Here is a 15,622-nt window from a genome sequence, read left to right on the forward strand (position 1 = left end):
CGGGGGCACGACCTCGGGGCCGGAGTCGCTCCCCTCCCCGGAGCGACCTCCTCCTGACCGGCCTGCGGTGAGCACCCGGCCGGGGGCGGTTCGCGGGGTCCTGTCAGCGCAGCAAAGCAGTGAGTGAGCTGCGCGGGTGTGTTGGGGTGATGCTGAAGGATAACGCGGTTTAAAGCACTTAAGCAGTAAGACAGGACTGGCACATGCAAATAAGCATAATCTGGCCTTGGCTTTTAGGGAATAAATTATCCATGTGACTTTAAAACTATATTTAATAGCCAGAAAGTTTTGTGGGTTTTTTTTTTTTTAATATGACCCCAATTTAGTCTCAATATTTAGGGAGGGGAAGCAGTAATAATAGTACTTCCATTTTGAATATGACAAATGGATGTCACACACATCTAGAACGGTTTGGGTTGACCTTCAAAGGCCTTCTAGTCCAATCCTCCTGCAATAAGCAGAAATATCTTCAACTAGAACAGGCTGCTCAGAGCCCTGTCCAATATGACCTTGAATGTTTCCAAGGATGAGGCATCCACAACATCTCTGGAAATCTGTGCCAGTGTTTCACTGCTCTCATTGCACAAAATTTCATCCTTATATCTAGTCTAAATCTACTCTGGGTCTAAACCCATGTGATTGATGTTAGAGAGCCCTGCCAATACATCCTCGAATAGGGAGATGTGCTTTTTAACTTGTTTTATGCTACAGATCTATGTCTATTTTATACATTTTTGGAAACAGGAGCAAAGCTGATTGTAGAGTAGCAGCTTTTTTGAGGTAACAGTGAAATATTGCTCTTCCTAAACCTAGCCCTTGAGGCCATACTGATAATGTGCTGCAGATTTTTTTTATTACTGTGGGAGTACTGCAGTAAAGTTTAATTCTGTACTAATATGTCTGTTCCTTGAGTGCAATATAGAGGCAGAATCTTAAACACTGAGAAAATCTGAGCACATTGATAGATACCTTTGATGTGATTAAGACATTCCCAGTAAATTATTCACCAGATGGTACATCAAAGGAAGTTACTCAAATTGCTTTTCAGAGCTTCAGCTAATGTCTAAAGTGTGTGGGCTACCATCCAGTCTGCAACATTTTTCATGAGTTAGTTGTCCTTTACTACGTTGCCTAAATGTGGTGATTTGCCCTTCTTTTGTCATCAAGCAGTACCAAAACCTAGAAAGGAGGTCAGGAGGGCATAGCTTTGAACAATGTTTGCCCCCAGATTTGGGACTCTTGACTATTTCTTTGTAGGAGGCCAACACTGACAGAATGTAACCATGTTTTGGTTCCCACTTTCTTGGCTATTGTTGTCTACTGTCCATTCTCTCTCTCTGTTGTGCCCATTGCCTTCCTACCTGTTCCACATCACAGGTACTCGGTGCTGATGCTCCAAGGTGCAGATGAATGCTATACAAGTGTGTTGCACTTAGTGTGATGGGATGCTACCTCAGGCTTCATCCACATTTAGAAGAGGTGACACCCACCTTCACTCTCCAGCTGACAGTAATGAGAGCCCTCATGGTCTTAAGGAATAGAAAATATTGATGACTTTGAAGGAGCCCACTGTTTTGGCCAGTTAGATCTGAAATCAGGCAACCATTTAGCACCAGCAATTCTTCTTTCAAGATTTCTCAGGGTTTACTTGTACTTCAAGGATTTGTTTTGCTGGATTGGAATCCAGCTCCTCATGTCTTCAGTTTTCAATTCCTGATGCTGCCACCTGGATGTCCAGTTCAGTCATTCTCTCAGCATTTGGACTCCCTTTAAAATACCAGTAACAACAATATACCAGTAATCAACAGACTCCCTTTAATATACCAGTAACTGCATTTTGTAGCAGAGAATGTGCATCAGCCATTATATGTCTGAGCTTTATCCTCTCTGATTTAAATCTGGAGTGGGTAGAATCTATCCCTATCACTTAGACAAAGCCCAAATTGACACAGCCATAATGTAGGACTCTGAAAGTCTGCCAGCTGCTGGGGAGGCATTATCCAGTTTATTTGTATACATCTGTCTCTTTAAAGATCTTTTTAAACACTTTGCAGTATAATTTCCAGAAAGATAAAAGTTACTTAAATTAAAACAGCATGTTTGTTGCTGCAAGGAAGGTGAAATATTCATAGTATTCAGCCTTTTTTCAGGTAGTAGTCTGTAACTGTTGTACAGAGTCCCATCTGACCTTAAAATAGGTTAAAGCTTCCTTAAAGCTGTTGATTCCACTTTACTGAAGGTAGATAGAAAAGGGAATATTATAAAACTGGTTTTCTTTTTACATGTTACTGTACTTGTTTATCTTATGATACTTTGTTTTTCTTATTCTAAATGAGGAATATAGGTGAGTCAGTTTTGTTTTCACTTGCCCTTCAGGCTCTCAATGTTGACATGTTTGTGGGAGCCTTTTTTATGTGGTGTAGACCTGGATTCACTATGATCACTTTGGCTACGTTCAGCAGCCTCTGATTTCCTTGTTTGTGTACTGGTTTGCTTTGAAAAGGAGTGTCAGAAATTTTTGTCTCTCCTCTTCACACCCACGCTCCCCACACAGGTCTTCATTGCATGCTCTAGCCAGTTTATAGGAGACATGAATTTGCATGGAATTACTTTGGGGGAAGTTTGCCTGAACTATATATGGTTACATAAAAACACACAGCTGCACATCCGTTACCACTGCATACAGATGGAATTGGGAGTTTGGCTCGGGCTCAGTCCCCTCATTCTGGAAAGCTGTGCCCGAAATAGGTGTGCCTATTCAGCTCAGTTAATTTGTATGCTGGGAAGTGCTTCGTTTTTCTTGGTGTTTGAGTGTGAACTACAGATACACATAACTTGAGCAGCTGAAACTTACCTGCATTTAATACTTGCCGTTTTCCTGCTTATTGAGAGGAAGTAAGAAATGAGTAGTAAAATCTAAGGAAAGACTTTAGAAATTTGAAAAAAGTATTTGAGTGATTTATGTGGCAGTGGTGCTTTAGATGAGGATTCATATTACCTTTGCATGCAGATATAATCAGGAATCATCAAAGATACAACAATGTTTATTTTGCTGTCACTGGCACTCATATCCATCCAGTAGGAAAGAGGCTTTTGGTGGTGCATTTTAGCTTACTGATTGAATGGCACTCTGCTTGCAGGGAGAGTGAACAGCAAGGAGGAGCACATGAATGTATGAGCTGAATTTGTGACTGTTGGTGCTGATTAGTTGTTGTGTTCTCCTTTTGAGGGGGACTTCAGTCTGAATGTCAGTCTTCCATCTTTTGAAATCATACATGAAGTTGTGGGAGGATAGATTGTGAGAAAATAGAGATAGTGCTGAAGGCAATCTTGCCCCTGAGGAGTTGCAGCTGTACTAATTACCAAAGACTAGGAACAGCCTTGCCCTTAATAGGTCACAGCTGTATCCAATAAGGATGAGTATTACAAAAGAGTGGGTTAGCTGGTTGAAAGGAGAGTTGGAGTCAGTTGGCTGTGCTGTTGTGAGGAGTAAGGGTCAGGTGGTTGTGCTAGGGACTGTGAGGGTTAATATGTCAGCTAGAGACAGAAGAGGTCGGGTGGTTGTGTTAGGGACAGTAAGGGTTAGTATGTGCTGCTAGGTGCAGAAAGGGTCAGGCAGTTGTGACAGGGACAGGAAGGAGTTGGCCAGTCATGCAGAAGAATGAAAAGGAGTCAGTGCTGTGAGGAGCTGCCTGTGGGAACTCACAGAGAGAAGGTATGAAAGTTTTACAGTAAGATAACAAAATGGTGATGACAGTGAGTTTCCATCCACCATTGCTTGGTACCAAGCACTGATGCCAACAATTGGTGGCCTGTATGGGGGGATGGATCCCGACATGAAGTCAAGTCTGTGTTTTCAAATGAGTTGTTATAGCATCAAGAGAGGCACCATGCTGCAAGACTGCCCTTGGTCCTGCATCAGCTTATCCTGCCTGGTTTGTAGTCAGCTTCCAGCCTTCCTTCAGGCTCTGTGAACTCATTATTGTCCTGATAGGAAAGCCTTGGCTAGAGCTGACTCCTGAAAAGCTTTCCTCTTGTCTACCTATACTGTTATATGCTCTTCTAGGAATATAGAGAATAAAAGGTTATTTTATGGATTGGTTTGCACCATTTAGTCCCTACATGGTGAGAGTTCTCAGGTGTGAAATGGCTGTGAGCATGTTTTCCAAGAGACAGGAGAAGATGGGCTGTGGGGAGGAGTGTCAGCAGGAGATATGGCTGGAACTTCAGCCATTTTGATTTTTCTTCCAAAGGAGTGACTTCAGTTAAGAAGGGGGAGGCTAAAGAAAATATAACTGTCAGCTCTTGAGAGGAAAAGCTGGGGGGATTTGCCTTCCAGCCAAGTGACTCTTTACTGTGCTTATGTCAAAAGGGAAGAGGAACATACCAAGTTTCCAGTGCCTCTTTTTCAGAGGTCAGAAGTCTAAGCTCCAAGTTGTAACATTCATGAGAATAAACTGGAGCCTTTCAACATAGCCATTTCACTCCTGCTCTTCATGTGAGCAGCCACAGTGTAGCAGCAGCACTGTCTACAGCACTGGGACTGTCAGGATGAGGATTCTGTAGTTTTAAGATCAAAATACATTGCAGATGGTAATCTGTTATTAAAGCTAAGATATTCTAACATGGCTGATAGTAAAACCCAAGCAATGGAAGAGAAGAATCCACAGCTCATCCCATTTCAGTTTTAGTTTATTTGAAAACATTGCTTATTCCCATATTCTGGCCAGGTAATGCTATCACACAATCTGAAATGGATTTGGGATCAACAGGAAGTGACAGCACAAGCAAAGAAGTTTCCACACAACATCGGGCCATACAAACAAATCAATTCGATTGCACAAAGCCCACAGTTCTTCTGTCACTAGTCTTTCTGGAAATTAAAATATCAATATGAATGATGATAGATTTTTGCAAAACCACGTATTCACTGAAGTTTCAATTAGCTGGTTTCAAGTGCTGGTTGGAATGAAGCATTGGAAAGACAGAACCTCAGAAGGCATTTGTGGTCCTTTTAACTGAAATTCAATTTCATTTCAAATTACAATTCAATTTCAAATGTCCTTTAGGCATTTTCTGTATTCAGATAATAATTTTTAAATCATGAAGAAAATACCATTACACTTCCCTTGTAGTATGCATACTAATATGACTTGGAATTACTTGGTTTAAGTAAAATCTCAAATTCATGTCAGTTCCTATAACCAGGGACTTCAGTGCCACCAAGAATTTGCCCTGTTGCTTCTGGTTCTTCCTGGCATGGGCTGCTTGGTCTTTGCTGTCACATATCAACAATCTTATTATGTGATTTTTAAGGACTAATGTATTTGAGGCACTTTTCTACATATGGTAATGCAGTAACTCAGAAGGAACAGGAAAGGAAGAGTATACTGAAAAATACCCAGACTGTGAAGCATACAGTACACAGCAGTTCTTTCAAAAGAAGGAAGACCAAAACAAGAGGAAGGGAATAAAATGTCAGTTTGGGCAATAAAAGGTATTTTATTCTCTGTTTACTATTACACAATGGTAACAAATTCAAACCAACAGGAAAACCTTAGCTTGGATTCAGAGGAATACTGACAAAACTTAGTAGAATGCTACAAAGTTTTCTGTAGCTTGAGTGTAATAATTTCTATTCCCTGAGAAAATTTGGCTCTGCAGCTTTTCACATTGATGTTATATATTAAATGATTCCATATATTAAATTCCCTTCTGCTCAGGGTACCTGCATCCCAAGTATCATATAGGGACCCAGAAGACAGTGCAGACTTGTCTTTAATGTAATCTGAAAGTTTTTTGATTTTATTGGATGCTTAAGGACAATTCTATTTCTTCATACTCTTTCCTGTTTTTTCTGATATTCACGTGAGCAGTTCACTTTCATGCTTGCATTACATGTAAAGGTCTGGGAGATCAGCTATTGCTGTCCTGGGAGAATGACTTGAGTAGGCTGGAGGTTCCTGCTGGGTAGGACTCTGAATGGGGGGGGATGAATGAGGCTTTCCAAATTACTGGAGAGGGGCTCACTTAAGCCAACAGGCTTCCTGAATGACAAAGAGTCTACAAGAATGGGACAAACTTAGAAGAAAAGTACAGAGCACTCATTAGTTCCTACATGGTAGTGAGATGAAAGAGCCTGTTCTTTTCCAGTGTTTTAACTTTGCTGGTAATGTGCAGTTTTCAGATTGCAGCCAAACAATGCTCAAACTAGACAGAAAAAAAAGATATGGCTGCACAGCTGTTCTGGAGTCCTTTGCCTCTCCTGCAGCAGGTTGCATGTGGCAAGAAGAGAAATCTGTTAGATGGGGTGAAATTCACTGAGCGTGAAAGCAAGGCACTGTTCGTCTCTTGTTGCAGCTCTGCTCTTCTCTAAATGGTACTCACTCTGGAAGTGTTAGGCAGTGTCTTGGTGCAGAAATGGGCCTCTATTTACATCTGATATTTTGCACCAAATATTCTATGTTAAAGCAATGTCTCGTGTAGTGCCAGCTGAGGTGAGTTTGTTGTCCTTTGAGGGACAATTTAATGTCTATTGTTATAATGAATGCTACCCTTTGCAATTGCTAAATCTGCAGTGTTCAGAGCAAGGTGGTAGACTGTATTTATTACCACTTTGAAGGCCCTGCCTGTGAGCATGCAAGAAGGTTCTGTCAAATGGTTTTATGCACAAAGGAGTTTCTTCTCAAAAGAAGGCTCTGAAGTCAATGACATGTTCTTATTACAGGAGCTAAAAAGTGCTATGAACTAAAGATATGTATGCAGGTAGCAAAGAAATAAACAAGGTGTGCTCTAGATAATTTAACAGATATGTATCCTTGGAAAAATTGAATAAGTAAAAGGCACAGTCCTTGGGAAATACTGTGTTCCTGCCACATGTGCAATGAAACATAGATATATTTACAATTTGTAAGATAGGTAAGATCAATATGTAAAAAGATTCCTGAAAACAGATGTTTTTGCACCTGCATCTATCTCTCAGGCAGTAGGTGTTGACATCTGTGTGACCATTCAGCTCCATCAGACAGCTTCCCAGCTAGCTCCATCTGAGGCTGGGAACTGAAGGAACATGTGCTCACCAAAGGAAAAAATGTATTGGGCTATGGTGTTTTCCAGCTTTTCCTCAAATTTCTTGCCCCCAGATGGCTGCTAACTTTATATAATTTGCAGCCAAGGATCCTCCCACATGGAGCAGGAACAGAGCCCAGACTGATCTTATCCAAATGGGGCTTGGTTCCATCTTCAAACTGATTCATGCCTATGCTAAACTCAGGTGAGCCTTCCCAGCATGCAAAATTCCCCATGCAGTTTCTCTCCAAGGCTTTCATGGAAGCTGCAGTGCTACCTGTGATTAGAGTCCTCTGCCTGTTCTCTTTTGAAACATTTTATCCCAAACTCAGGCTAATTGGTTGAATCAGTAAATTTAGTTTAGAAATGCCCAGAGGTGAAACCATTAGTAACAAGAGAATGATTAATTCCTTACAAAACTCTGATCCCTCAGAGGCATAGCCTGGAGAAGCTTGTTTGCCATGGATGACTTTCTAGCCAGCTATTGAGATGACTGCCAGTAAAGTACACTTGGTGGCACATAAACCATTATGGCACCAAATATGTATGAAACTTATTACCTCTAAAATTGTCTAAGAAGTTCTCCACCAACCTAGCAATGTCATGTCATAAGACAATTTGAAAGGAATGCCTAAAAACTGTGTGACTCGGGTGGTAATGAGAAAAACCTGTTCAGATTAGTGATGTGTGGTACCGCCTGCTTGAAAGCTGCCAGTGAAGTTCTGGGTGCTTCAGTGCCTGGTGGTGCCAAGTGGCTGTTCAAATCCATTCAGCAAGAGCGTGCTCGTGGCTGTGTAGCAACACACATGTGTGAAAGACCTTGTCCCTCACAGAAGTGTGAGAGAGAGGAACTTCTGGAGAGAGACTTCAGGCAACACAAAGGGCAGATGAGGAGCAACAGCCCACTTGTGTCTTTCAAAGCTCCCTCCTGGGCTGGTGTTCTAAAGATGGAAGTTAATACACTTCTGAAGGGGGCTGTATGACAGAGCAGGGCTACTTTTAAAAAAATAAGACTTTGTTGTGAGTGTCCACACTATGAAATAAATGAAGAAGAAGAAAAAATGGTCTTCATGTTAGGTAGTGGCTTGCTTTTGCTGGTGTTTTCTCTCACAAAATATGATGCCTTACCTGTGTAAGCAAGGTGACTTAGTGTTGCAGAGATTGTTTATGGACAGGGAAAACATTCCTGAACAGAGAAAGAATAAAAAAAAAAAATCAGAGATTTTAACTTGTTGGTTGAAACAGCCTTAGTGCACAAACACTGTTAGCAAAACAGTATTTGAGGATTATCTTGAACAGGTGTCCCTCTGTATCAGACTTGGATAACTTCTCCTCTGGGTCTGCATTAGCTTTTCAAAGAACCTGTTATAAAAAATGCACTTGCTGTTTGTTGGTTTTTCTTTAAACATCCTGATTGCCTTTTGATGACACTGTACAAACACAGGGTTAGAATCAAGTGCTAGAAATAGCTTTCTAGAACTCAAATTGATTTTTAGATAAGAAAGTAAACATGTGCATGTGTGCAAATCATGCATGCATCCAGGCAGAACTAGTTATTTTTATTCTTCTAGATGAAATTGTCTGTAAAAACATGAGGTGCTATTTATTGTTACCATAATTTTAATTTAAAATTCTAACAGTGACATGAAGTGTTGTCTCAGCTCATTTAACAGGCTGTGAAATGGTTAGAAGCATGATAGAAATGTCTGACAAACCAAACTCAGGTAAAATGTAGTTACTCATATTTGCTACTCAACCCCCGATTTTTCATAATGATGAGTAAAAAAATGGGTCATCTTGTTAGGCAAAAAATATTATCATTAGCATTTCCATCTCACATTGAAGAGAACACATGCTCAGCCCAGTTTTGTCTCCTCCCTGTGGTTTGGCTTTGAGGGGAACTGGAGTAGGAAAAAAAATAGCTGGGCTGGTTTCCTTCAGTGCAGCTGTGCTAAGCTTGAAGAGAGGGTGTGCTGCCCATCACCTCAGCCATGGGACGTCCACAGGGTCTTTTGCAGCAAGCTTCTCCCCTTGGATCCTTCTAGCCTATGGAATGGATCCTTCTAGCCTATGGAATGATATCCTAATCCCTCCTACAGGTGAATGGACAATTTTGATCCAACACTGCAGTGATTCTACAAAAAAAGCATCACCTGTACAAAAGATGTAGTCTGACTGGGCTTATTCCCCAGGAACAGCCTTATATTCCTGTTGGGGTCCCAGTATTGACTGGGATGTGACAATTACTTTTTGTTTGTGAGGTTTCAAGGAGGCAAGTTATATCACAGTGGTATTGCACTCTGAGGGGCAGAGGAAGAGACTGGATTTAGGGAGAAGTTTGGTGGAGGCACAGGAACTAGGGATACTGAGAATAGAAAAATTATCTGGCAGTTCTAAAAACTTAAATCCTTTTATTCCTGTGGAGGTATTTCTTTAATCTAAGCACTTGAGTGGATGAAATGTTCAATATTTATTCAGTATCTATTTCTGTAAGAAACAGGACATAATTTGCAAGCCAGATTTTCCTTAAGGATCAGAAGCTTAAAACCTCTGATAGAAATTTCGAACCAGAAATGTTTATTATGTTGCACACATTAATAAATACATTGATAGTAATGAGAGGGTTTTTTTTTACTGTGCTATTTTCATGAAATAACATTTACCTTAATACTTCTTGCTTTGGCACATTCTTTCTTGGCCTGATCTGCATGACAAATGCCCATTTTATGCAGCTGGAACCCAACTCAGGACAGAAAAATGCAGAAAAACTACAGCTTTGTGGCAAGGCAGGAAAAACTAAGGAGCTGCAGATGGTCATAGCCCCAAGTGTCATTGGGAATACTATTGAGGCAAACCAATCTCATATGAATGAGAAACATTTCTTATGGCAAAGTGAGAGTTTGCAGTGAAGTATAGATTCCTACCCATGCTCCTTTGAATATCCTCCCTGAGACTGGATCAAAACAATCCAAATAGTGTGTGAAATGCAAAGTCAATTTATACTGGGCTATTGTGCCAGCTGTCACCTCAAGATGTGCAGTGGTAAGGGCAAATTACTATTTACTTCCTTAGCAGTGCTGCAGTGCAGGGGGAACTTGATTGCAGGTGGCATAACAGAGGGCAGCTAATGTTGCTTGGTCTCCAGAGCACATTGCTTTGCTGTTTTTCTCTCCCTAGATACATATATTCCAGTACTTGGAAAATTCAGACCAAACTACGAACTCGCTTCAGATGGAGATTGTTTGCAAGTATTGTGTTCTGCAGAGATATTCGACATTGTTTGGGAAAAACAGAGAAATGATCTGCAAATACTTAGCTTGGATGTACCTTCAGGAAAAAAAAAAAAAAGCCAATCCCAAGAGCTAACTGGAGAATTGCTCCTTTTACCTGGGTGAGCACTATCAGAAGTGGGCTTACATCTGCTCTCACAGCAATAGGTGGAAGTCCTCTGTCTATCAAAAGGAAGATGATTTTCTGACATAATTTTCTCATATGGTAATCCATTAAATGATCCAGTGACTTCTCATTTGCCTGTGTAAGATGAATTGGGAAAAATCCTAACAGGCCTAACCCTGCAACCAGAACACAGAGTGCCCAGTTAGATTCTCCCATGACACAAACTGGTGACTTCCCCAGCACACTGCCTTGCATACATGTGGATGCAGCTGTCTCAGATGGATATTTTACACACCAAATGCTACCTGCAGTAAAAGCCCAAGAAATCAAACCAGGACTCAGTAACCAACAGAGGAATCGTAGTCAAAGGCATAGTATGGAAGTTTGGAATCTCTAGGAAACCCTCCTTGATTGGAACATCCCTGTAATATAGAGCTGAAAGGACCTCTCTGGGTTTTAAACAGCAGTGTTACTTTTGTGTGACCATTTCTCTGTGTGTATAAATGTCCCCCTATTAACAATGGATCCAAGCAGCCAATTTCAATCACCTTTGATTTTGAAAAGAATTAAAGATAGTGTCATTCCTTCAGCTGCTATAAAGATAGAAAGTGGAATAGAAAAGACAGACCACATAGATTTCTAAACTTAGGGAAAGGCTGCAAAACTTTTACTTTGTTAGACCCTGTGTTTCCACATTGTGTTCTCAGCTGGACCGAAAATTCTAGTGAAGCTGTCAGTCACCTGTGAAGATCCCTGTCCAACAGGATACTTCTGATGGGCTCGATTCTATGCCTGTGTGGGAACCACATATGAATTGGCTTCAAAAGCAATGCCTCTGGTCTCCAAAGTAGAAACAGAAGGATACATGTGACTGGTATACCTCAGTTAGTCACTCATCCACTGTCTTGGGTATGGGCAACTTTAGGGTCTAGGGGATGATCAAAATACAGTTTCAAATCATGCAATGTTTCATTTGATTGACAAGGTTTTCAGGTTTGATCTCAGGAAGTGTTTTCAAATTCATACGAGGATGGATTTTATATAACTTACTATTTCTGTTATAAAATGTATTTTGAGTGCATTTATCTCATATGGTGATTCAAAAAGGCTACATTAATTTAATCTGAAGGCATTTCAATATAGGACTGACATCAGGAATACTGGGAGGAGTCAGTTTCTGGCCTTTTATCTGGAAAAAAGGAAAAATAATTACTTTTTCAACCTTCCACAGTTTCTTTTAGAAATTCTACAAGAATATGCAATGATCAACAAAACAGTTCACTGAAGAACCTTGGTATCAATGTTTAGTTGATGGCATCCTACAGAGATGTGATCTTGGTGTCATTGGGAGCACTATAGCAGTTGAAGGAGAACTGCAGAACATTAAAAAAAAAAAAACTTGAGCAGAAGATGAACAAGCTCTTGGGCTAAAATTAATCTGAGAACACCTGAAATAGTAAGAGTTTATTCTAAGCTGTTCTGGCCTCTCTGTCTAATTATGGCAGGAAGATAAGGATGATACATCCTTAGGCACCTGCATGTTATAGAATGGCATCTTCAACAACTGGCTCTGTGACTGCCTTAGAGAAGGAACCTATTTTACACTGCTTAATTAGCTAAGATGGAGCCTATAAAGTTTTCTCTTGCCATAACTTTCACCATGATAGGGTTAAGCTTTAGCTCACTGTCAGACAGATGATTCATTTTCACCATATCAAAACTGAACCTGAAGTGCATTACAATAAGGTAGTTACCCATATTTACTTTGTTTTGTAGGACTACATGTTGCCCTTCTGCCCAGCTAAGAGAATGGAAAGACTTCCAACTGACTCCAGCAGGCTGAAATGAAGAAATGAGTTACTGATGCTCCAGTAAGTGGTCAAGTAAACACCCTAAATTCCAGTCTCTGCCCATTCCACCAATCTATAGTAGTTGCATACCATGGCAATCAAAGCCAGTGGCAATCAGCAGGAACAGGTTGCTCTTCTGTTTAAAATTAATTAAGTAATCAGTTATAAAAAGCCTTTGCAAATTCTTTCCCATGTGTCCAGTTCAAGTCTTCAGAGATTTCCATTTAGGATAAACCTGAAGAGGAATTGAATGCATTTCTACTGGCACACTGATTATACTCAAGGAGTAGGTGTAGCAAGCTGTGGGAACTAAGAAATTAAGAAAAATACTGCAGTGCTGTCAAGAGTAGGTGTAGACATTTTGTACCTGCTAAACCAAAATGATGGGCCTAACATTTAAAATAATATGCTGATCTAACACTTGAGCAGAACAGTGATTTAGATAGACAATGATCTTTTCTCTTCTATCCAGTTTCCCTAATACTAGAAGGAAGCCAAGTGCTTTGCAATGCAAATCAAATGCCAAATAAAAGGATGGTGTGATTCATCTGAAAAAAAATGTTTCACTTAAGAAACCCCAGAAAGCAGGATATAGATCCCTTGTTTAATTCACCCTACCCCCTTCTGACTTCTCTGCACTAGCAGCAGTGACTGTGCAGGATTTTCCTTGTTTGGTAGGTTGTGCCTTTGGGTTTCTCTGCCATTCAGTGGAGGTTTGTCTGGAGAAAAAGCATGGTTACAATGCTTTATTTTTTGTTGCTGTCTGCTGCATTTACCCTTCAGTTAGGGAGCAAGCAGAATAGTTAGTTACTAGTTGAATCCCAAATCTCTGGATAATCTAGATGGCATAAAGCCTTCTTCATTTCAAGTTAGTTTGTGTGCTGTAACAGCAGCAAAAGAGCCCTGTTGGAGCTAGACATGAGATGTGGAAAGAACATTTCACCTCATTTTAAACCTGTAGAAATGCTTTTTAAAGCCTCAGTCTCACGTTCCTTTAAAAGCTAATACTAGAAGTGTGGTGAAATGTTTAATTTTTTAATTAAGCATCTGACAGATCTACTGAATTATGAAGCCTGATTTTATAATGAAAAAACCTGTCATCTCTAGAAAGTGAATGAAACGGAGGACCAAAGCAGAAGCAGGTGCAAGAATGTGAGAAGCCAGACTTTGCAGAAACATATTCCTAATGTACTGGAAAATTGGACATTTGAACCAGCTGAAGAGCAGGTATGCACTGAGGTTGAGAAGATACTATCCATGTTGCTTAGGGCTGAGTCCTACACATTCAACTGCCACTGATTTCTTAAGGGCTCCAATTCAAGTCTGTAGGAGTGTGTACAGGCTGCAGGCATGGGCTCTTTATGCTACTAGCAGTCACATTTTGGGACTTTATTAAGGCTCAGATTTGCTGAACAGACTGTACTGGAAAACCATGTTAATTAGCATCTAAAATTCTTGGACAACTGCCACAGATTCCTGGGAGCTGTCTACACCACCAGCAAAATAGTTTTAGAGATGCTGACTGCCTGAAATAATCTGGGGCATAACTTGTCCTTTTGCAGTGATTTTTATTGTGTCTATGTAGTCATCCTGGCTTTTGACAAAACCTTATTGGTGCATACCTGAGAGCTGTTCTCAGGGATGTTGGAGGCAGTGCTCCTGCAAAGATTGAACCAGCGGGTTTGTTCTAGAGTCTAACCCAAACTGCTTGGGATGATGCTGGATAGGAAGTGTTGCAGTGTGTCTTTTTTACAGCTTGTATCAATTTTCCATGGTAGGGCACTATTTGGTGAGTTGGTGAAGGGATGTTAGCAAGGAAGAGTTACAGTAATTAATTCCTTATTTATGTCTGCAGTAAGGTTATAATTTCCAGCTGCTCCCAGTTTACATCAAAATCATCAAAGAGTTTCAGCCATTCAGTCAAGGCTGTAGCCTCTCATTCAGCATGGGTCAAGCACCGATTCAATGATAATATGGTTCAGTTCACCTGTTTGGTTCAATTCCACTCCATGACGTGTTACTGTTTCTAGTTCTCTTCTGTAGCCTAGAAAATCACCTGTAGCTTTTTGAGGCTCAAATGCCATCCCTGAGTGATTCAGGAGAGGCCAGACCCCACTTTAAGAGCTATGCCATATTGTAAAGCAAAAGGGCACTCTGATCGGTCATCTCATGTTCTCCCCTCATTTAGTGGACTGCTTTTAAGCTATCCAAAATCCTGAACTCTGCAGCAGAGACAGGGGCCCAACGCTTATCCTGGGTGCATGAAGCACCAGGATTAGGTGGAGACTTCCCTTTAAACCTCCCTTAAGCTCACTCCTAGATATATTGGCTGCCCATACGTGGCTCTAAGTATCATACCTTGATTAAGCAAAAGCCTTCTTGGAATTTTTCTACTGAATGAGTGGACAAAGACTTTTTGGGAAAGTCACAGTACCTAAAGAACAGGAAAAAATATAGCATCCATAAATATATAACCTGGGGTAGTGTTATGAAGCAGAGGGATGCAGACTCCCCAGGCAGGTGCAGAGAGAGAGCCCTTTATTGCAAAAACCAGGCCTTCTAAAGCAGTTAGGCCTTTATCAGTTACATTCCAATTAAGCGCAACAAACGTAATTCAACCAACCACCATACACCACAATATGAACATGTAATAGTTATATAATTTGTTTTTCTACTGCTAATTCAGCTGAGTCACTTCCCCATAGTCCTTTTCTGCTCAGCTGAAGTAACAGGCCTGAGCCATGATTTTACAAGAGTAACAAGGCCCTTATTTTGTAAGATTTTACCTGTATGCAACAGGGTAGGGCTTCCCAGCTGTGGCATGTGCCCTGCCAGTGGTATGCGGAGGACTTCAGCATGGCATGAAGGTATTTAATGAATATCTGAATGCCCTAAGAAACATGGCCCAAGATGGAGACAGGTGCTCCAGAACAGCTATCTCTGCCTCCTGGTGAGATGAGCATTCTGGAGGGAAGCAGAGCTCCCTGTCCTCTGCCTTGCACCTTTGCTCTACAAGTTCATTATTTTCCTTCAAGGAAAGCCCAGTGTGTTTGTGCCCCAATTGTTGTAAATTACAATTGTAAATTGTAAATGTCAGGGGTCCAGGTGAACTGCAGAGCACCTATGTGAAATCCTGATGAAGCAATGATGCTTTAAAATTTTCCCTTCTAACTGCACTTTCTTATATTTTAAATAAGCATATGTTAGCCTGGAGACTTCTGTCTTCTGGAGAAAGCTGTTAGCAACACTGTATATCTCACTCATTCCAGCACATTTTATGTCCCACAAATGTTGACAATCCTGTGGAA

General features: G+C 40.7%; 1 protein-coding gene across 5 annotated transcripts in view; it reads left to right on the forward strand.

Annotated features, from left to right (window-relative positions):
- Window positions 1-15,622, forward strand: part of RTKN2 (rhotekin 2) — a 197,438-nt gene that overhangs the window by 146,751 nt on the left and 35,065 nt on the right. Inside the window, exons 10-11 of one of the 5 annotated variants that reach the window (XM_085583205.1) lie at window positions 12,241-12,335; window positions 13,422-13,541. The exons of 1 other annotated variant lie outside the window; for it this stretch is intronic. The gene's annotated coding sequence lies outside the window, so the exon portion shown is untranslated. Of the gene's footprint in view, window positions 1-71; window positions 10,460-12,240; window positions 12,336-13,421; window positions 13,542-15,622 lie in introns of those variants that run through there. 3 more of the 5 variants (XM_085583206.1, XM_085583207.1, XM_085583204.1) reach the window with 3 other exon arrangements.

This window comes from Lonchura striata, chromosome 6 (assembly GCF_050655825.1).
Source record: "Lonchura striata isolate lonStrDom1 chromosome 6, ASM5065582v1, whole genome shotgun sequence".
NCBI lineage: Eukaryota > Metazoa > Chordata > Aves > Passeriformes > Estrildidae > Lonchura > Lonchura striata.